General features: G+C 41.8%; 1 non-coding gene and 3 pseudogenes across 1 annotated transcript; 1 reads left to right on the forward strand and 3 right to left on the reverse strand.

Moving 5' to 3' along the window:
• Positions 1-3,365: 3,365 nt before the first annotated feature.
• LOC116098315 lies at positions 3,366-3,697 on the forward strand (annotated as a pseudogene).
• Positions 3,698-10,478: 6,781 nt separating this feature from the next.
• LOC116100047 lies at positions 10,479-10,624 on the reverse strand. The gene has a single exon (XR_004122417.1). It is a non-coding gene; the product is annotated as a U4 spliceosomal RNA (small nuclear RNA).
• Positions 10,625-18,176: 7,552 nt separating this feature from the next.
• Positions 18,177-19,141, reverse strand: LOC116099991 (annotated as a pseudogene).
• A 232-nt stretch (positions 19,142-19,373) lies between these two features.
• Positions 19,374-21,320, reverse strand: part of LOC116099992 — a 10,437-nt pseudogene continuing 8,490 nt past the window's right edge.

Below are 21,320 nucleotides of genomic sequence, written 5' to 3' on the forward strand. Positions count from 1 at the left end.
GTTAAGACAACACTTGATCTTAGTGCCTGAGCTGTTGGTGTTCTGTTCAGGAAGTTGTCCCCTGTACCAATGTATTCAAGGCTATTCCCCACTTTCTCTATTAGATTTAGTGTGTCCAGTTTCATGTCGAGCTCTTTGGTCCACTTGGTCTTGAGTTTTGTGCAGGGTGATAAATATGGATCTGTTTGCATTCTTCTACGTGCAGACATCCAATCAAGCCTGCACCATTTGTTGAAGATGCTTTCTTTTTTTTTTCTGTTTCCCATTGTATGTTTTTTGGCTTCTTTGTAAAAGATCAACTGTCCATAGTCTTCTGGGTCTTCAGTTCTATTCCGTCGATTAACCTGTCTGTTTTTATGCCAATGCCATGGTTTTTTGTTTGTTTGTTCTGTTGTTGTTGTTGTCATTATTGTTCTGTAGCCCAGCTTGAGATCAGGGATGGTGATATTTCCAGAACTTCTTTCATCCTTCAGGATTGTTTTACCTATCCTGGGTTTATTGTTTTTCCATGTGAAGTTAGGAATTGCTCTTTCAAGGCCTGTAAAAGTTGTGTTGGAATTTTGATGGGAACTGTATTGAATCTGTAGATTGCTTTTGGTAAAATGGTCATTTTTACTATGTTAACCCTACCTATCTATGAGCATGGGAGGTCTTTCCATCTTCTGATATCTTCTTCAGTTTCTTTCTTGAAAGACTTGAAGTTCTTGTCATACATGTCTTTTACTTGCTTGGTTAGAGTTACTTGAAGATATTTTATATTATTTGTGGCTATTGTGAAGAGTGTTGTTTTCTTAATTTTTTTCTCAGACCATTTATCATTTGTATAAAGGAGAGCTACCAATTTTTTTTTTTTTTTAGTTAATTTTGCATCCAGCTCTTTTGCTGAAGGTATTTATCAGCAGTAGGAGTTCTCTGGTAGAATTTTGGAGATCACTTATCTATATTATCATATCATCTGTGAATAATTACAGGCAAATGGATGGAACTAGAATATATCATCTTGAGTGAAGTAATCCAGACCCAGAAAGACATTAATGGCATGTACTCACTTGTACGTGGATATTAGCTATAAAGTGCAGGATATCCATGCTACAATCCACAAACCCAAAGCAGCTAAGTAACAAGGATGATCTAAGGGAGGATGCTTGACTCTTACTCGGAAGGCGAAATAAAATAGATATCGGAAGTGGATGGCTAGAGGAAACTGAGGGTGGGGGTGAGAGGAAGGAGGGGAATAGAGGTGGGGATCAGGTGTGGGGAGAGCTGGGAGGGAGAATGGAAATCAGTGTCAGGGGAGGCATCTCTGGGACAAGCCAGAGACCTGGGGACAAGCCAGAGACCTGGGACAAGCCAGAGACCTGGGGACAAGCCAGAGACCTGGGGCAAGGCAAGCTCCTGGGAGATATGGGGGTGACCCTAGCTTAGACTCCTAGCAGCAGGTGGCCTGAAGTAGCCACCTGCTGTTGTCAGGCAGGACTTCAGTGGAGGGAAGGACACCAACACACCCACAAAACCTATGGCCCAGAATTTGTCTTGTCCACAAGATTTTCAGGGATAAAGATGGCACAGGTATTGAGGGAATGGTCAACCAATGACTGGCCCAACTTGAGTCCCACCCATGGGGGAGAGGCAACTCCTCACACTATTACTGATACTCTGCCGTGCTTACAGACAAGACCCTAGCGTTACTGTCTTATGAGAGGCTTCATCCAGCAGCTGATAGGAACCAATGCAGAGACCCATAGCCAAACCACAGACAGGAGCTCAGAAAGTCTTGTGAATGAGTAGAGGGAAGGGTTAAGGGAGCTGGGGGAGTCAAGGACACCACAAGAAGGCCTACAGAGTAAACTAACCTGGGCCCATGGGGGCTCACAAAGACTCAGCCACCAACCAAAGAGCACACATGGGCTGGATCTAGGCCCCTATACATATGTAGCAGATGCACGGTTTGCTCTTCATGTGGGTCCCCTATCAACTGGAGTGGGAGGGGGTCTGTTCTGACTGTGGATTCCTTTCCCCTATCTAGGCTGCCTACTCTGGTCTCAGTGGGAGAAGATGTGTTGAGTCCTGCCAAGATTTGATATGCCAGGGTGGATTGGTACTCATGGGGGAGCACCTCTTCTCTGAGAAGAAGGAGGGAATGTGAGGGTAGAACTGGGAAACGAGGAGGGAGGGGGTCTGCAATCAGGATGTAAAGTGAATAAATAAAATAGAGGAATAGGGAAAAAAAGACAACACTTGAAAAAGAGAGAAGCAGTATTGTCGAGGTTAAAAATGAGCTAAAAGAGATGTGAGCACAAGGGAATTTTGGGTAAGCTCCCACCTGGAACTGAAGTTTCAGGGAGACAAAATTAGAAACCCAGCCGAGGCTCTATAGCAGGAACCATATTTGCAGTCAGACTACGGAGCAGCCTTGGAGCAGACTCGGAAGCGAGAGAGGAGACCTGGAAGTGAGGGAGGAGACCCGGAAGTGAGGGATTAGCTTTCAGGGCCCCATCTTACTTTTTTCAGGTACAGTGGAAGTTCTTCAGTCTAAACTGTTTGAGCGATTTCTGTGTCTTGCGATCTCCAGGGTAAGAGTGAACTTTTACATCACAGTTCCCGGGGCTCAGATCCAAACCAACCTTCGAGGAGGGAGGAAGGCAAGCTGGGCTGGTCTTGTTACCAAGTACTTTCCTACCAAGAGGGAAAAAATTATTCAGCGCAACAGTGATTCATTCATCAGTAAAAAGCTAATCTCTTCCTTTAGAAGCATCCAGCGTTGAGCTAGGCTGAGTAAGCCTCTGCCTTCATGAGCCTTATTTTTGATAATAAAGGAGAAAGAGACACAGCAACAGATCTCAGTGCCCTGCTCTAAACCTTCACACTTCCCTGCGGCCAGCACTGAAAACCCAAGCCTGACTGGAGCATAGAGGACGAAATTAGGTCTGTAGAGTGCTTGCTGAGCACAAACCTTGAGTTCAGTCCCCAGCCTAGGGTAAAACTGGGTGTTATGGCAAATGCCTGTACTCCATTTCGGCACCCAAGAGGCATGAGCAGGAGGGTTAGGAGTTCAAAATCACCCTCCTTTATTTACACAGTGAGTTCAAAGCCAGCCTGGGAAATGTGAGATCTTGTCGCTAAGTAATAAATAAATAAAATGTTTGAAGAGTAAGAATCTTCTAGACGTAACAGAAGATCTCAAACAAGTTCAAGAATCACAGAGACTTCCAAAGATAAATATCAAAGTAAAATATACCTAAACACATATTCAAACTGTTAAAAGAAAAATGAGAGCTAAACAGGAAATCTCAAAGGTGATCAAGGAAGAGGAACATGCTACATATAAATACATGAAGATAAGAACTTAAGCTACAGGCCTCAGGATGGGCAGCAAGATGGGTTCTGCAGAAGGGTTAAGCAGTTAGTGAAGCCATATGCTCCATTAGTAAGGTTCCCTAACAGAAGAGACAGCAGTGCATCAGAGCTTGGGGATCTGCTGCGCTCCCTCCCGCTGCTTCGCTCCCTCCCGCTGCTGCGCTCCCTCCCGCTCCTCTTTAACTGCACAGCATTCAAAGGGAAGCATGTCCCCAGATTTGCTGATGCATCGGGGGCCATCAGACACTGCAGAAATAATAAAAACACTACCTCAGAAATACAGAAAGAAACCTTGTTTCAAGAAAAAACGGAATTTATCCAGCAGGAAGGTCCAGAGTGATCATCATGGCTGCTGTTCATCAGCAGATGGGATTATCTTTACAATAAAGGACTTCCAAATGTCAAATGAAAAGTTGTCTACTAAACAACCTTAGCACATGCTCTGTAAGGATAATGACGTGTCGGAGCCCCAGGTGCTCACTCATGTGTCCTGTGTTATGGATCTTGGTCAGCTTCCCCACAAGCTGACCTGTACACTTCTTTTTTGTTGTTGTTGTTTTTGTTTTTCGAGACAGGGTTTCTCTGTATAGCCCTGGCTGTCCTGGAACTCACTCTGTAGACCAGGCGGGCCTCGAACTCAGAAATCCATCTGCCTCTGCCTCCCAAGTGCTGGGATTAAAGGCAAGCGCCACCACTGCCTGGCTAGACCTATACACTTCTTAAAGTCAGCATTTTTAAATGCTAACCTGTTAACTTATCCTTGATTATGTAGTGTTACCAGTGATGAGCTATTAAATATTAAATAATATTAAAAACTGCATAATATTAAAAAAAAGAATTTAAGCTACCTCATGTGGCTGACTAACCCATATTACCATTTCCATGAGAAACAACATAAGCCAGAAAAACACATTTATAACATTAAAATGATAAAAGAAAAGAAACTTAGAAATTCAAAATTCTGTGTATCTTCCTACTATAAGAGGAAGAAAGATTATTTTATTTTATGTGTACAGATGTTTTGCCTGTCTCTATGTTTCTATAGTACATGTGTACCTGTGGCACGTGGAGACCAGAAGAGGGTGTCAGATCCTCTGGAACCACAGCTGTGGATGCTGATGAGCCACCATGCCAGCAATCCTCTGCAGGAGCAGCCTGCAGGATGTTCTTAACCCCTGAGCCATCTCTCCAGCTCAGGAAAACATTTTTTAAGACAGGAAAAAGAAGAAAAAGGAAGAGGAAGAAGAAGATAAAAAGGGAAGGGAAGGGAAGGAGAGGAAAGAGGGAATTTATTGCCAACAGTAATATTAAAGGAAACACTTGAAAGAGCAATATGGGAGCTGGAGAGATGGCTCAGCGGTTAAGAGCACTGACTGCCTTTCTAAAGGTCCTGAGTTCAAATCCCAGCAACCACATGGTGGCTCACAACCATCTGTAATAAGATCTGATGCCCTCTTCTGGTGTGTCTGAAAACAGCTACAGTGTACTTATACATAATGATAGAGAGAGAGAGAGAGTAATATGTAGGTTTTTGGCTAATTGTAGCCCAAAGATCAAGTACAGCCTGCCATCTACTTTGTAGTAAAGTTTTGATGGAACCAGTAAGAATAACTCATCTGTATATTACCTGTGGCCTCTTGGAATACCACACTAGACTTGAGGGGGTCAGAAGCGGCTATGTAGGGCTGAGTGTAGGTATGTGCCACTACACCTAACCCTAGCTCAAACCGTCATCCTCCTTTATCTGTGTCCCCCAAACTCCAGTACCTTGTGGGCCTGACACAGCATTGGTCATTTTGTCTTGTCACCTGTCATGAGCATTACTCTTTCTGCACTCACACTATGAAGCCCTTCAGAGTGACAACCACCGTTTTTCCATATGTTCTTCCCCAGCCTAAGGATTTGGTGTGACATCTAAATGGAAATCTCAGGGTATCTCTGGTTTTGTGTGTGCACGCGCGTGCGTGAGTGTCTGTGTATCTCTGTGTGTGAGTGTATATGTGTATTGCGTGTCTGTATGTGTATCTCCGCCCTACTTTCTGTCTGCCTTTCTGTGCCTTTCACAATTATTCCTTCTATTTCTGCTCCCACAGACCCTCTCAATACTTGTGTGTTTGGGGCTCATCTTGTTTGATGAGTTTATGACTGCTAGCATTGTGAATGTTCATTCTGATAGCTAACATTAGATACTGTTTTAGGGTTCCCATTACTGTGAAAAGACACTGCAACAAAGGCAACTCTTACAAAAGACAGCATTTTGTTGCAGCTGGCTTACTGATTTTGAGATTCAGTCTATTATCATCATGGCATGGCACGGTGGCATCCGGGCAGGCATGGCACTGGAGGAGCTGAGCATTCTACATCTTGTTCCAAAGGCAAACAGAACACATGCTTCCAAGCATCTAGGAGGAGGGTCCCACAGTGACACACTCCCTCTAGCAAGGCCACACCTCCTACTAGTGCCACTCCCTGGGCCAAGCATTCTCAAACCACCACAGATATTCTAGACTAGAACGTGGGGAGAACGCAGCTTTTGTCTCAGCTAATTTATTAGTAGTGGGAATACGGCACAATAGTGAAACACATTTTCCTAGGTCTCTGTCCCAGGGTCTGCAATCCATTGTTCTAAGAATTTGGATTATTGCATGAATCAAATTCTCAGGCGGAACTTGTGTCCAGGGATGGTGCTTTGAGAGCCAGTGCTGGAATGCTGCGTGTAAGAGGGAGCAGTGGCCAGAAAGGCCTCCTGGTGTTTAGATCGGAAGTCTTCAGAAAGCCCACCTCTCCTTCTCCAACGGCCAACAGAAAGAGGCCAGGAAACTGTTTTCCATCTGTTCCCCCCAGGACATCTCTGAGCTTATTATCCTTATTATCAGCAATCTTAGATCGGGACTCTGTTCCCCAGAGGGAAATGAAAATAGTAACCATGTGGGGTGGAAGAAACGAGGTGCCAGAGTTAATGAGCCCTCCGTGGAATGAATCCAGATGTATTTCCCTTTAATGGGAAAGAGAGTTACTTCAAAACTAAGGAGGGGTGGTTTCAAGGTCTTGTTGTGTATAATTTTCTTCTGAAACACATCCATATGAGCATTGATGCACAGTAAAACCATGAATGCTAAATTTAATCCACACCTTAGGGTCTTTGGTTCACCTCTGAAGACCCAGAATGTGACTCAAATGTCGACTTTGCAAAGCTCTCCCCTGGGCAATGTTTGGAGCCCAGGAAGACAGTGTTTGGCTAATTCTGTCTCCCAAGAATTGTAATTGTACAGTACTTGGCGCCTGGAAACTTTCAATTAATATTGGTACAACTGTGCACACCCTTGTACACACACACACACACACACACACACACACACACACACACACACGCGTGTGTGTGTGTATGTACGTTCATGCATAAGATTGGTTATGCTTGACGTAAGTGTCCCTTCAGAGCCTCGTTAGGCAAACTCTGTGGAGCTTGTTTCCACAATCAAGAGAACCCCTTCGGATTTGACCTAAGTCCCCTGCCACATACACACAGCGGGCAGAGCAGAGATGTTCGTGGTAGCATTGCTTACTAAACACAGAGCCCTCACGATTCTCCCTGGAGGCTTTGATTGATTTGTGCACAAGGGAAAACTATTGCATCCAATTAATGTTTTGATATACACCAAGTAAATCCTCAAATGAACACTTGCCTACTACAAATAATCTTCCTTGTAACCTTATATGAGAGTTTAAAAAACATGAAATTTAATGTTTTTTTTTCTTTCCTAGAATATATCCCGGAGTCTCTTGGTTTGTGTTTTTGTGGTGCTGTGATAAAGCTTGGCACATGCTTGACAAGTCTACGACCATAAGGACCCCACCCCTCTCTAAATGCACCCTTCCATCCTATATTGTTCTGGTTCTGATCCTAAATGTCCCCCAGCAAAGACCCAGGGAACCTTCAGGGGTGTGGCTTGCTAAAAGGAGGAGAAGTTATGGGAGCATGTTCTTGAAAGCAATCCTGACCTCCTCTCCTCTCTGCCTCTCTTTGTTTTCTGACCACCATGGTGTAGGCTCAGTCCTTAACCAGAGGCTCCCACAGCAATATGCTGCTTACCCCTAGGTCCGAAAACATGGACTAAAACCTCTGAGCCCATGAATCAAAATTGATTTTTCCTCTGTATAACTTGTTTTTCCCAGGGATTTTGTTACAGCCATTGGAAGCTCACTGACACGTATACCAAGTATTTTTTTCCTACCTGTCCTTCCTGGGGTGTTGATGAAAGATGAATGAAACATGAAAGATGGATGTTCTCATAGCTTTTAACTGCCCAGAGGGCCAATCTTGCTTCCTAGGAGCTTCAAATACGCTTCAATAGTCAAGTGCTACATTGTATTAATTCGGTTCAGTGCTTTCCAATCAACTACATTTACTGTCTAATTAGTACCTACCTTGGATTTGAATCCCTCCACATCTGCTTTTAGTTTGAATCAAACTGCAGTTGAAATAAATTTCAGAATATGTGAGCTCCAAGGGGCCCATGAAAAAGGTTCAATCACAACACCAGCATGAGTGAGAAACTCATGAGAGATCTCTGGGTAAGTCTTGGTTTTATGTGTTCCACCACTCTGCCTGGGGAAGCACCCAGGCCCGTGACTGCCACCTCCTCTGTAAGAGACCAAGTGGCCTCCCGTGAGAGCTGCTGTCCACTTAACCACTTACATCAGGCAATTGGTCCCCTAATTGTTTTTAATCTCTTTTGATCTACTCTAAAATCTCTCTTTAAGGGCGCTTATCAGACAGATTATTGGCCTAGAATTTGGTGGGGGGAAAATGTCTAGTTAAGGGGCAGGGGAGATGGCTCAGCAGTTAAGAGCACCGACTGCTCTTCCAGAGGTCCTGAGTTCAGTTCCCAGCAACCACATAGTGGCTCACAAACATCTGTAACAGGATCTGATGCCTTCTTCTGGTGTGTCTAAAGATAGTGACAGTGTACTCACATAAAATAAATAAATCGTATTTTTAAAAAAAGGTCTAGTTAAGTAAGAGGCTGAATCTAGCCCTCTTCCTGGCACATTACATAGTTAGTGTGGACTAAATTGAAAGGCCTTTGCACACTGTTAGTGAGAGTGGAAATTAGTACAGTCATTGTGGAAAACAGTACCAATGTCTGAAAAAATTAAGAACTTAGTTTTTAAAATGAAATGGCCATGTGACCTAGAAACCTTACTACAGTACAGAGGAAATGAAGCCATCGTGCCAAACAGACCACACTGCCCTGCTCTCCGCAACACTCTCAATTCACAACAGCTACAAAAGGGAGTATTGGAGGTGTCCGTCACCCGGAGCGAGCGTCAGTAAGGACAGTGCGCTCTCTGCAGCACCTCTCACTACACTGAAGAGGGTTGTCTTAAATTAATCAAGGGACACACAAAAAGACAAGAGCCACACGATCTTATGCACACGTGAACTGTGGGAAGCAATGTCTTAGGAGTTGGGAGTAGAGCAGTAGCCACCTTCTTTGGCACAGTAGTAGAGCTTGTCGGTTGCAAGAGGTTCCAGTTTAGACTTTGTGAGGAACTTCTATGATGTTTTACACAACGGTTGCGCTAATCTCCATTCTCAGTGAAAAGTGGGAGGAGGTGGCAAGGAGCAGGATGCAGGAGAGTACATCAGTGACTACTTCTGCTGGAAGCCTATTTAAATGACACGGAAGGAGCTCTCTTGGCCTGCTTGCCCTCATTCTCACTGGCAAGTTCATTCCTTCATTGGGATTAGAGCCTACTTCTTCAGAATTCTTCAGTATACTGAAGACTAGTTGAGACATCTAACCTCATGGACTGAACAACTATGGATTCTGAGACCTTCCATTGGTGGACAACTCTTACTGGACTAATTGGACCACAACCTGTAAGTCATTCTCTATGTATGTATGTATGTATGTATGTATGTATGTATGTATGTATACAATCTATATAAATTTATACATATATGTGTGTATGAATGCTTATTCACATGTATTCACATGAACATACATACATACATACACACACACTGTCAATTTTGTTTCTCTAGAGAGCCCTAATGTATATAAGCTCTATTCAATGATAGAAAAAGGCAGAAGTTTCCTGCAGTTCTATTAAAGAAATCAAATATTCTAAGAGATAGGGGTGTCTAAGATGATATAAGTATTTCAGAATGTAGAATAGTTTGTACAATTTTATCTATCAATTTTACTTTTGAATGAAATACTGAGCAATGTAAAGAGATATTCTGTAAAGGAGTAGGTTTATATGGTTTTCTCTGGATATCAAAACAAAAAACAAAAAGAGACAGATTAAAGATAGATAGATAGACAGATAGATAGATAGATAGATAGATAGATAGATAGATAGATAATTCTGGCTTCAAATTTTTATCATATTATCTGGAAGGGTCTTTCTACTTGAGACCTTTATTGTAAAATATATTTGTAGAACACGAATTACATCAAATCTGTGTTATCATAAAAGCATGTTGTCTTGTGCTATGGTTTGGGTAAGTCAGTCTATATTACTTACTTTTCTTGTTGCTGTAACTAAAGCAATTGAAGGAAGGAGGCTGGAGGTTCCAGGGTATAGTCCATCACAGCAAGGAAGTCATAGCATCTGCAAGTGCAGCAGCTGGTCACATTGGATCTGCAAACAGGGACGGGGGAGGGAGGAGAGGAGGGGGGACAGGGACGGGGAGGGAGGAGGGGGGAGGAGGGTTATAAGTGCTGGTGCTCAACATGCTTTCTGTTTTTTATGTAGCCCAATGGCCCCAGCTCATAGAGTGATGTTACTCGTATACAGCACGGGTCTTTCCAGCTCCACTCACCCAATTACAAACTCATTCACAGATAAGGCAAAAGATTTGTTTCTACGATGACTCTAGATCCTGTCAAGTTGGAAAGCATTATAAACCATTAAGTTACCCCAAAGTCCTTGTTTAAAGGTGACTTTATTGAGAGGTGGCAAACCTTTCCATAAGTAGCTGTGTGTGTGTGTGGGGGGGGGGTGGTTCTTAAGTCGTTGCGGCATGTAGTCTTGAAGATGTTTGCAGAGTCTATTCCAACAGACCCACCAGATGCCCAAAGAATAGGACTTCCCATACTTTCCAGTCTTGGACAGGAAGCTGTCAGCAAAAATGAAAAATTTCTTTTTACACATCAACTATCTCAGGTATTGTGTTATATTTGTTATATTTTTCAATTAGCAATAATCGCGCCTCGGATAAACCTCATTGGCTACGATACTGCCACTGCGCAAAGCTTATATTTGTTATATTGACAAAACACTACCATACAGTGTACATTGCCTTAGGTATAACTGTTGTATATATTCAATCTGTAATTGTTATATACATTTATAATTCATCCTTAGTGGTGTTGAGCACTTGGGATTTCTGGAATAAAACAATAGATTAGAAGATGCCTTCATATAAGATTCTGGTTGAAAGGAGTCAGGATGCTGGATGTGGTGGTGCACATGTTTAATCTGAGCATTCTGGAGGTAGAGGCAGGCAGATATCTGGCCTACAAAGCAAGTTTCAGGACATCTAGAGCTACACAGAGAAACTTTGTTTCAAAAGAAAGAAAGAAAGAAAGGAAGAAAGAAAAAAAGAAAGAAAGAAAGAGAGAGAGAGAGAGAGAGAGAGAAAGAAAGGAAGAAAGAGAAAATGGAGAAGGAAAGGAAGGAAGGAAAGACAGAAAAAAGAGAGAAAGAGAGAAAGGAAGAGAGAAGGAAAGAAAGAAAGAAAGAAAGAAAGAAAGAGAGAGAGAAGGAAAGAAAGAAAGGAAAGAAGGAAAGGAAGGAGGAAAGAAAGAAGGAAAGATAGAAAGAAAAGGAGAAAGGAAGAAAAAAGGAAAGAAAGAAAAAGAGAGAAGGGGAGAGAGGAAGGAAGGAAGAAAGAAGGAAAGAAAGGAAGGAAGAAAGAAAGAAAGAAGAAAAGAAAGGAAAGAAGGAAGGAAGGAAGGAAGGAAGGAAGAAATCAGAACAACAATGAATAATGAATAGATCATTCCTTTTTTTTAACTGGATGTGAAGATGGAGAGATAGCTCAGCAGTTAGCACTGGCTGCTTTCTCACAGGACCCTTATCCAATTCCCAGTATCTATGTAAAGCTCATAACTGTCTGTAACTCCAGATCTGGGGTATCCAAAACCCTCTACTGGCTGCCACAGGCATCAGGCACACATGTGGTACAGGCACACATGCAGGAAAACCATCCATACAGAAAGTAAAATTATATTTATAGTATATGGAAAAATAACAAACAAGTCTGATCACAATTTCCAAAATCTCTGGGGCATAATTAAGAGATAAAATCTTGTATCCCTAGAGGAATGACTTAAACTAAAATCATAGAATTCTATTCAATGAAATTATAATGAACATTTTCCTAAGTCTAGAGAAAGATATCAATATTCAAGCTTAATAGTTATATTTTAACAGTAAAATACCCACATCAGATTTTGTTATTATCAAAGAAAATGAGAAAATGTATTTTCTCAAAGACAACAGAATCTTTTCATGACCTTAATTAATATAGCCCAGTCTCTAATCTATTCAGTTTCATTAAACTCTTTGCTATTAGGTACCATGTGTGGTGGTTTGAATATGCTTGGCCCAGGGAATGGCACTCTTAGGAGGTATGGCCTTGTTGGAGGAAGTGTGACACTGTTGGGGTGGACTCTGAGACCCTCCTCCTAACTGCCTGGAAGAGACAATCTTCTTCTGTTCCCTTCAGAACAAGATACAAAACTCTCAGCTCCTTCTCCAGTGCCACGCCTGCCTGGATTCTGCCCTGCTTCCTGCCTTGACGATAATGGACTGAACCTCTGAAACTGTATACCAGTCCCAATTAAATGTTGTCTTTTATAAAAGTTGCCTTGGTCATGGTATCACTTCACAGCCATGGAAATTCTAAGACACCATGTGTGTTTAGTGGGGACTGGGGCACTGGACTCTCATTATTCCTTTGGACTCTGTGTGTGCGTCTTGCTTGATGGGAGGACTGTTCATTCAGCTCACAGGAAAAGGAAACAGGAGTCAAGGGAAAACAAAACTGAAAAACTAGCATGTGTTCTGAAATAGACTTCTCCAGTTGCATTTTAAAATAGCTAACAATTGTCCCTAACCCCTATCTGGTTTCTTCTCTCTGCCTCTCTCTTGAGACTTTTTGAAACTCAGGTAGCAGCACAAGACATTATATCCCCAAAGGGAGAAGTGTGAGTTAACCTTCTGCTGTTCATTCTGAATGCAATAGACAGATCCTTAAGCCTGTTTAGTATTCATGTTATGATGATTAAGGGGGATTTAAATCAAACTAGCAGGTTGAAAATAATGAAAACACACAAAAACCCCTGTAGATAATAAGTACCACTGATGTGCCTGTTTCAGCCGAGCCTAGTTTTAGTCTCACTCAATAACCATCCAGTCCATTTCATCCTCTGTACTGAGCCTTGTGTTGAGTAGCTGCTGGATGTGTCCTTTCACTTCCCGTCAGCTGTTCTTTTGGGAAATCCATGTTGAATTTGACTATCAAGGAACCCCTTATCCTTGTCAGTGTTAGGAAGCTCTTCCCCTTTGTAGAGGAATTTTAACCCAGCAACATGGCTGCTCTGATCATAGGCAAAGATTTTCTAGGTCCGTGTGATCTGGCTAGAATGCAGATATACCCTTAGTACACACCTTTAATCGCCCTGGCTGGAATCCTTTAGTACATACATACCTGTAACCCCAAACAATGATGTTTAATTGAGGGGCAGACAAAATGACAAATCAAAAAAAAATATTTGACAGAATAAATCAGAGATAGGACATGTCCAGCTCTCGGGAGGAAAGCTACTTAAGAGCAGCTTAGGGAGAGAGTCAGTTCAGTTCTGTCAGATTGAGCGCAGTGAGGTGGAGCTGAGTTTGTTCATGGGGTCATGCAGTTTGGTACAGGTCAGCAGAGGTAGTTAAAGCCAGAGAATAATAAGAAGGAGCCAGAAGATTAGAACAAATGTCAGAGTTAGTTTGAGGCCAAGCAGAACAATTCAGTGAGAACTGAGAGAAGCAAGATTGAATCAGTCAGCTTGGAGAGGAGTTTGAGCCAGAACAGCTGAGTTGAACCAGACAGACAGTTTAGAAAGAACTAGAAACAGTGAGGAGTAAGACAACTATTACATTAGGAGAATAAAAATTACTTTTACATCTGGTGCCTAACTTGATCAGAGAAGAAGAAAACCCACCAACAATGAGGAAGATTGAGGCCATCTGACAGAAATGTCCCAGAGGACAGGAGATATCTGACAGAAAGCCACAGAGGAGAAATTCACCTAGGACCATCTCCAGAGAAGCATCGGGTTTTCAAGTTTGGCTGAACTCCCAAAGAGACTTCAGAGACTCTGAAGCAGAGGGAGGCTCAAGCCCAGAGCAGGAAACAATGAAGGAGCCTCTGAGACAGTGAATCACAGTACACCACCCAAAAAGACAATTTTAATTATATAGACAGACTTTTCCTGCAGTAAAACTCCATTTCAGATCCCTTAACACCAAACGTAGGAGTTAAAGGGGCTAGAAAAGTTATTTGGAAAGATCATCACAGGAGCTGGAGAGATGGCTCAGCGGTTAAGAGCACTGACTGCTCTTACAGAGATCCTGAGTTCAATTCCCAGCAACCACATGGGGTGGCTCACAACCATCTGTAATGGGATCTAATGCCCTCTTGTAGTGTGTCTGAAGACAGCGACAGTGTACTCACATACATAAAATAAATAAATCTTTAAAAAAAAAAAAAAAAGGCCATCACCGTAATCACTGCAAATGCCCTACTTTCAACAGCAATCCTTATATATTTCTTCTTTAAAAAAAAAAGTTGAAAAAGATAGCTGTACAACAATAAAAATTAGATATGATAATACAAAGTCTTGAGAGACAAGAGACAGAGGAAAAAAGAGAACAGGACAAAAAAACCCAGGAAGTGCTTGTTTGTGAACCTAGAGTACCTAATGAAATTAAGGATCAAGATAGACAACTCATTGAACCTATGGCACCACTTCTCAATGAAACAGAGGAAAAGCAACTACCTTTACTGGCTTTCTCAGTTACCTGGAAACAAATACCTGAAAATGGTAAAAATTTTAAAAATGAACTAGTTTAGAATCCTTTTAAAATACAAGATCTTAAACATTTTAAAGAAACAATAATAATTTATGGAATATGAGGTAGATGTTAAATACCTGAACTACCCAAAACAAGATTATCCCCCAAGACTGGAAGGATTTAGCAGCAGCTGTACTGGAAGCTGGCTCTCAATTACAATAGCTGATATGGTGGCAAGAAGAAGCTGCAATTATAGAAAATTATGATAAATCTAAAGATGTTAATACTGTAAAAGATCACTTGTTAGGTAAAGGTCAATTTGCTGATTTAGGACAGCAGATGCAATGTGCTGACTGTATCATTATGCAATGTACTTTAGTAGCTTTAACAGCCTAGGACAAGGTGGAGGAACAAGGCAAAGGGTCTCAATGTACTTTAGTAGCTTTAACAGCCTAGGACAAGGTGGAGGAACAAGGCAAAGGGTCTATGTCACAAAGATTATGCAAGGCCCCAGAGAGACTTTTACTGTCTTCTTACATAGATTAATATGAAGTGGAAATTTCTGGTTTCTTTGGAGACTCAGTTGTGTCATGTGATCTCTTTTTCTGGAAACCATCTTATGAATGTTTTTGCTGAAGCAGAAACATGAGAGGATGTTTTTCAGAGAACAGAGAGACATGCGGTTTTTCTGGAACTACCTGGAAAAAGGGCATGCTGTGTTTTGCTAGAGCAGATACTTGAGAGAACACATGATGTTTGGAAAGGGTATAAATATAATCCAACAGTCAGTGAACAAAGCTGTGTGGCATTGGTTTACCTTGCCACTACTTGCTGATCATGGTTTGTTGTGATTTCATAGAGAAATGTACCAAAGAACTTCTGGTGGTGTGCCAGCAGCTTCTTGCTCTTCTGAGGACTCGGGAAGAATGGAAGAGCCGCCTTAGTTTCTTCTGGATCAAACTATGTTTGCTGATTCGTGAATGGAGTTTGTGAGTGAATTCAGGAGCCACTGTTGATTCATGTGAACCAAGCTTTTGATATCTTGTCAACACAGATTGGATTCATCCTAAAGAGCTATTTCTAAGCAGGTGCACAGGTCCACATCCTCCTTTGCCGTATTAACCTTTCCTTTCTACTACCTCTGGTAGGTGGTGGGCTAGAATGGAGGTTAAAACACTTAAGTATACTTATTAAAGTAGGTTTTGAAAACTGTAAGTCTATGTTAATGTCCTCTATGAAAGGGGCAATATCAGATCCAGATTCAAGACAGATATTCATTGGAAACTTTAGCTTTCAAGAACAAAAATGCAGAGTGTAAGAAAAGTTCTTAGACCTATAAAAAGCTTGATCAGCACTTATGGATGAATGCATTAGAACTACTGCTGATATTAACCCTAGTGACTATAAAATTGGACAAGCAAGGGCCTAGATATCAAAAATCTGTTGTTCTATCTGTGAGAAGACAAGGTCATTTGAAAAGAGATTTAAGACTAGGCATTCCCAGAGACTTCTCTAGAAGACCTCAGCCTTCTGGGATTTTTAGAAGGTGTGATAAGGGTAAGGGTAGGCATTAGACAAATGAGTGCAGATCACCAAGAAATCTGTGAGGTAATCCCTTATTGATGGGAAACTACCTATGAGATAATCCTGCAAATTATGGGAAACTCCCTAAGGGGATTTGCTTGTACCCTGGCAACAAATAGCCCATCCCAGGTATTTCCTGACAGCAATCCATGGAACAACTAGAGAAAACTAAATTCAATATTGGAGACCTAATGCATGCTACAGAAGGAAGCAGTGCCCTAGACGTAGCCACAAGTAAAAATCTCACAATATCACTAAAAATTCCATGCTATAAAATACCCACTAGAGTTCATGGGCCTCTACCACAAAAACAATAGAAATGGTTTTAGGAAGAAGTAGCCTAACATCTCAAGGATTTACTGTGCATCCAGGAATTACAGATGATGACTTCAATGCAGTTTAAACCTGGAGATAGGATTGCTTAGCTTCTACTGCTTCTACACATCAAAGATAAAGCAGCTCCAACTGAAAGAACAAGAGAATCCTGGAAGACAGGGACTTGTTTGTTTGTTTGTTTGTTTGTTTAGCAAAACTGTTATCCCTAACGACCAGAAACCAAAATTAAAATTAGATGATATTAAAACTGAAGGTTCAATGGACAGGAACTGATGTAGATGTAACTATAATCTCATGAGACTCTTAAAATCCACATTGGCTGCTTTAAAAGGTATCCACATAGTTTGTTAGGATTGGAACATTATCTAAAGTAAAATAAAGAGTAAGACAAATTAAATGTGTGGAGCCAGAATGTCAAATAGGACAACTGAAGCTTTATGTTGTATATATAGCCATAAACCAATGGGGAAAGAGACCTACTACAACAATTAACAGACTAATATTCCCTCAATCTCAGAAAATGAATATCAATTTTAACTGACACTGTATATTGACATCTTATGTAATATGGCTTGATTGTTTAACAATCTTAATAGGTACTTAAATAGGTAAGAAGTTCAGCTCGCTGGCAAGGAGCCAGACATAGAATGTGAGTACCTGTCTAATTTAAAAGGTAAAAAGTACTAGCTTTTTATATGTATGGATTAAGAAAGATCTAATTGTACCTGGATAAATGGAATGGGGGTATAAGATTAGCTAAACAAACAAACAAAACTGCTGAGTTAGAACCACCTGTATACTTTGAAGACGTTTTCATATCAGAATGGAAGTCAGGGAATGTGTTATGTTAGGAAAAAGGTTTTGTCTAAATTTCCACAGGTAATAAGAGACTATGGGTTCCATCAAAATTGATAAAGATCCGATTTGAATAAGAGATGCTTCCACATGAAAGGCATAACTCCAGGAAGCAAGAAATGCAGAAAGACAGCAATGTAGATGATGCAGAAAGTCGAACCCCTCTGCATGTGGACAGCTCAACAATCCAGCTGAAGAAAGATTGTTCATCAGACTGGCAGACAGGAAACCTTTCTGCTGAAATGGACACTTGCCGAAGGACAGATGATCAGGACTGCAGTTATGAGGGAGCATAGTATCCACGGATCTTCAGGAGGACACTCGGACTGTTAAGTTCTGAGACTGATAATTGTTTCTGTTGTACAAATCTGTGTATGATTTTTAGCTTAGACAAAGATGCAGAGGGATTTTAGTCCAGCAACATGGCTGCTCTGATCACATCCAAAAACCTTCTAGGTCCGTGTGATCTGGCTGGAATACAGACATGCCTTTAGTACAAACCTTTAATCCCTCTAGCTGGAATACTTTAGTACACATCTTTAATCCCAAAAGAGATGTCTAATTGAGGGGCAGACAAAATAGCAAATCAGAGAAAGATTTGTCAGAATAAGTCAGAAATAGGATACTCCTAACTCTCAGGAGAAAGGCTGTTTAAGAGCAGCTCAGGGAGAGAGTCAGTTCTGTTCAGTCAGTTGGCAGTCAGTGCAGTGAGTGCAGGGCAGTGGAGTGGAGTTTGTTCATGCAGTTCACTGCAGATCAGCAGAGGTAGTTAAACCCAGAGAATAAGAGGGATCCAGAAGATCAAAACATTCCTGAGTCAGTTTTAGTCCAAACAGAGAAATTCATTGAGAAGCTGAGAGAAGCCAAATTGAATCAGCCAATTTGGAGAGGAGTTTGAGCCAGAACAGCTGAGTTGAACCAGCCAGCCAGAGTTCAGGAAGAACTAGGAAGGGTGAACTTATTCAGTAATAAACCTCCAAGATGACAATTGTATCAGGTAAATAAATGATACTTTTATACCCTTTCTTCCATAGCTTGGCTCCTGTCCCTGTAAGCTAATCCTGGAAAATATGGATATTGTGATTATCCAGGTAAGTAACATCCATCTCAAAGCCAACCACAGTTCTTCTAGTGAGATTACCACATTTGTGTACAAATCATGCCTTTCCTTTCAAATATTAGGTACTTGACAACTTTGATTTGAAACCAATGGTCTCTGGGTTCCTATCCAGGAGGGTCAGCTTCTCTAATAAAGGGGTTCTCCCTTTTTGGGAGTGGCTTTGAAACAGGGTTTCTCTGTGTAGCCCTGGCTGTCCTGGAACTCACTCTGTAGACCAGGCTGGCCTGGAACTCAGAAATCTGCCTACCTCTGCCTCCCAAGTGCTGGGATTAAAGGAGTGCGCCACCACTACCCAGAGGGGTTCTCCGTTCTACCTTGCACTCCAGGTTCTATTTCTACTTCTAGTATTTGTTCTTCATTCACTAATTTGACATTAGGAGGATCACTGCAGGCCACCCCTGGGGTCATTTGGAAGCACCTAGGCCCAGCTGTCAGTTGCGTTTCTGTTTCCCAGGAGCCTGTCTGGCTACAGTACTGTTTCTCAGTACTTCAACAAAATCTCCTCCATATGTTTCTTCCAAAGTGGCTTCTAGATCTATGATGGTATCAGTTCCTCTTATACTATTTCTGTCCTGAAGAAAAGGGGTTCCTCCAAGCATAAAGAAATATGAAAAAAAAATGTATCCATGAGAGTTCTGATGACCATTTGTCAAGACTTCTTCATCACAAGTGTCACACTGTTGCCATTTTTCACTATTTGACAGAACCTTGTGAGCAGAGCCCAGATTCTGGAACTTTCCCTGGATTTGGGGATCATCAAGAGCTTTGGTGGGGCTGCAGCACTAATTTCCTTCCTTCCTTCCTTCCTTCCTTCCTTCCTTCCTTCCTTCCTCCCTTCCTTCTTTCTTTCTTTTTCTTTCTTTCTTTTTATAAATTATCCTTCAATAAAGTATACAAAATATTCATTTTAATAAAGTTTGTTTTTCAAAAAAAAAATAGCCCCTCAATTATTATTAACACTCCAGAATACTCTCATAAAATAGAAAAGAAGAAAAAAAATCAAATGAATAGGCAGAGAAGACAGTTTCTGGCATCTCATTTACTTCTGGGCTTTCTTTCTGGTTTGTGAACCCCTGTGGTCTAGACTTAGCATGTCTTGCTGCAATTTCAAATGCTGCTGCCTCCTCGAATGAGTCTGTGTGGCCTCTTGCACGTGTATATCTGAGCCCTCCACTTCTTCCACAGTACATACCATCCACGTCTTCCACAGTACATACCATCCACGTCTTCCACAGTACATACCATCCACGTCTTCCAGAGTGCATACCATCCACGTCTTCCACAGTACATACCATGCTTTCTTCTGCTTCTCTCTTCCGCTTCTTTGAGGCTGGTTTTGTCTTCACACTTCCGTTCTCCACGGCACTAAAATCCAGTTTGCCATCGTCTTTACTTCCTATAGCTTTTAGTCCTTGCAAAAGGATGTTACGTAGGTTTTGATAGAGAGGTTTTTTTGGTACAGTCCAGTAGTGTCACAGACTCCATGTACTTAGCGATCTCACCTAGCTTATTTTTCTCAGGAAAGCATTTCTCCATCAAAGCTGCGACCTTATCTCTGTATCTAATTTTGGAGTCTCTAACGTAGATAGGATCTTTCAAGTTATCCTCCCAAGGAAGACAGGCGCTGAGTCACTGGATCATGCAATAACCAAGTATTTCCAAATCGCCACACCAGTGATGGGGCCATGCCATTGTGTGCATTGATGCTGGTGAACTCCAGTGTGCTGTCGTGGCACCTTTTGGGATCCTCCTTGTGCTCTTTATGAACTCCATCTGGGCATCACTGATAAGCACGTCCATAATCTACCAAATACACCTGGTCGGGGTTCTTGTAACTCAGAAGAAGGTTGGAGGTCTTCATATCCCCGTGCGGACACTCATGCTTGTGGATGTACTCCAGGATATCCAGAATTCTTAAGCTTAGCTGCGAGACAGTTTTCCAAGAAAATCTTTTGATGTTTGTTTCATATATCTTCTGAAGGTCACTCCCAAAGCGGTCCATTATCATAAACCTGTAACTTTTTTTATCATGCGGACCAGATCCCCAGTACTTAGGAACACCAAGGTAGGGTGTTTGTTCTCTGAAAGGAGTGGACTGCAGCTGCTGGTTCTCGCCTGGTGTCTGCCTGCCCAGAGGACTGCTCTGCAGCTGCTGGTTCACACCTGGTGTCTGCCTGCCTAGAGGACTGCTCTGCAGCTGCTGGTTCGCACCTGGTGTCTGCCTGCCCAGAGGACTGCTCTGCAGCTGCTGGTTCGTGCCTGGTGAATGTCTGCCTGCCTAGAGGACTGCTCTACAGCTGCTGGGTTGTATTTGGTGTTTGCTATGGGACTGAACTGTTGCCAAAGAAGATCGAGCTCACCCCCAAAAGCACTATTGTTGAACTGGTCCGCTTCCCCCTTTTCCTCATAACTTTTCTCTTCTACTACCTCACTGGGTGATTGATTAGAGGAGAGGTTGAACCCTTCTTAAAAGTAGGTTGCAAAAAATATTTATGCCTACAGAACTGTCTCTAAAACAGAACACATTGTAGACTGTAAAAGAAATATAGCTGATTTCTATATTTTAACAAATCATACTAGAACAAGACCAAAGACTGAACTGAGGAGATAGCTCAGTGAAGAAAGGTGCTTACTGATCCCTAGAAATCACATAGAAATGGATGGAGAGAACCATCTTCAGAAATCTGTCCCCGTCCTCCCCTTTCCTCCACCATCATGCTCACTAGGCCTCATTTGGCTTCTCATCATGACTTTCAGAATCAAGCGATTCCTGGCCAAGAAACAAAAGCAAAATCCTCCTATTCCTCAGTGGATTCCGATGAAAATTGATAACAAAATCAGGTACAACTCTAAGGGAAGACACTAGAGGAGAAGGAAGTTGGGCCTCTAAGAATTCACACAATGGTAAGACTGAGGGTTTATACTGAATTGTGGTCATCTATCAGTCCTACCAGATGGAGTTTAACATTTTTAACCTGGAGACTTG

The sequence above is a fragment of the Mastomys coucha genome, unplaced genomic scaffold, assembly GCF_008632895.1.
Source record: "Mastomys coucha isolate ucsf_1 unplaced genomic scaffold, UCSF_Mcou_1 pScaffold20, whole genome shotgun sequence".
In the NCBI taxonomy this organism is placed as follows: domain Eukaryota; kingdom Metazoa; phylum Chordata; class Mammalia; order Rodentia; family Muridae; genus Mastomys; species Mastomys coucha.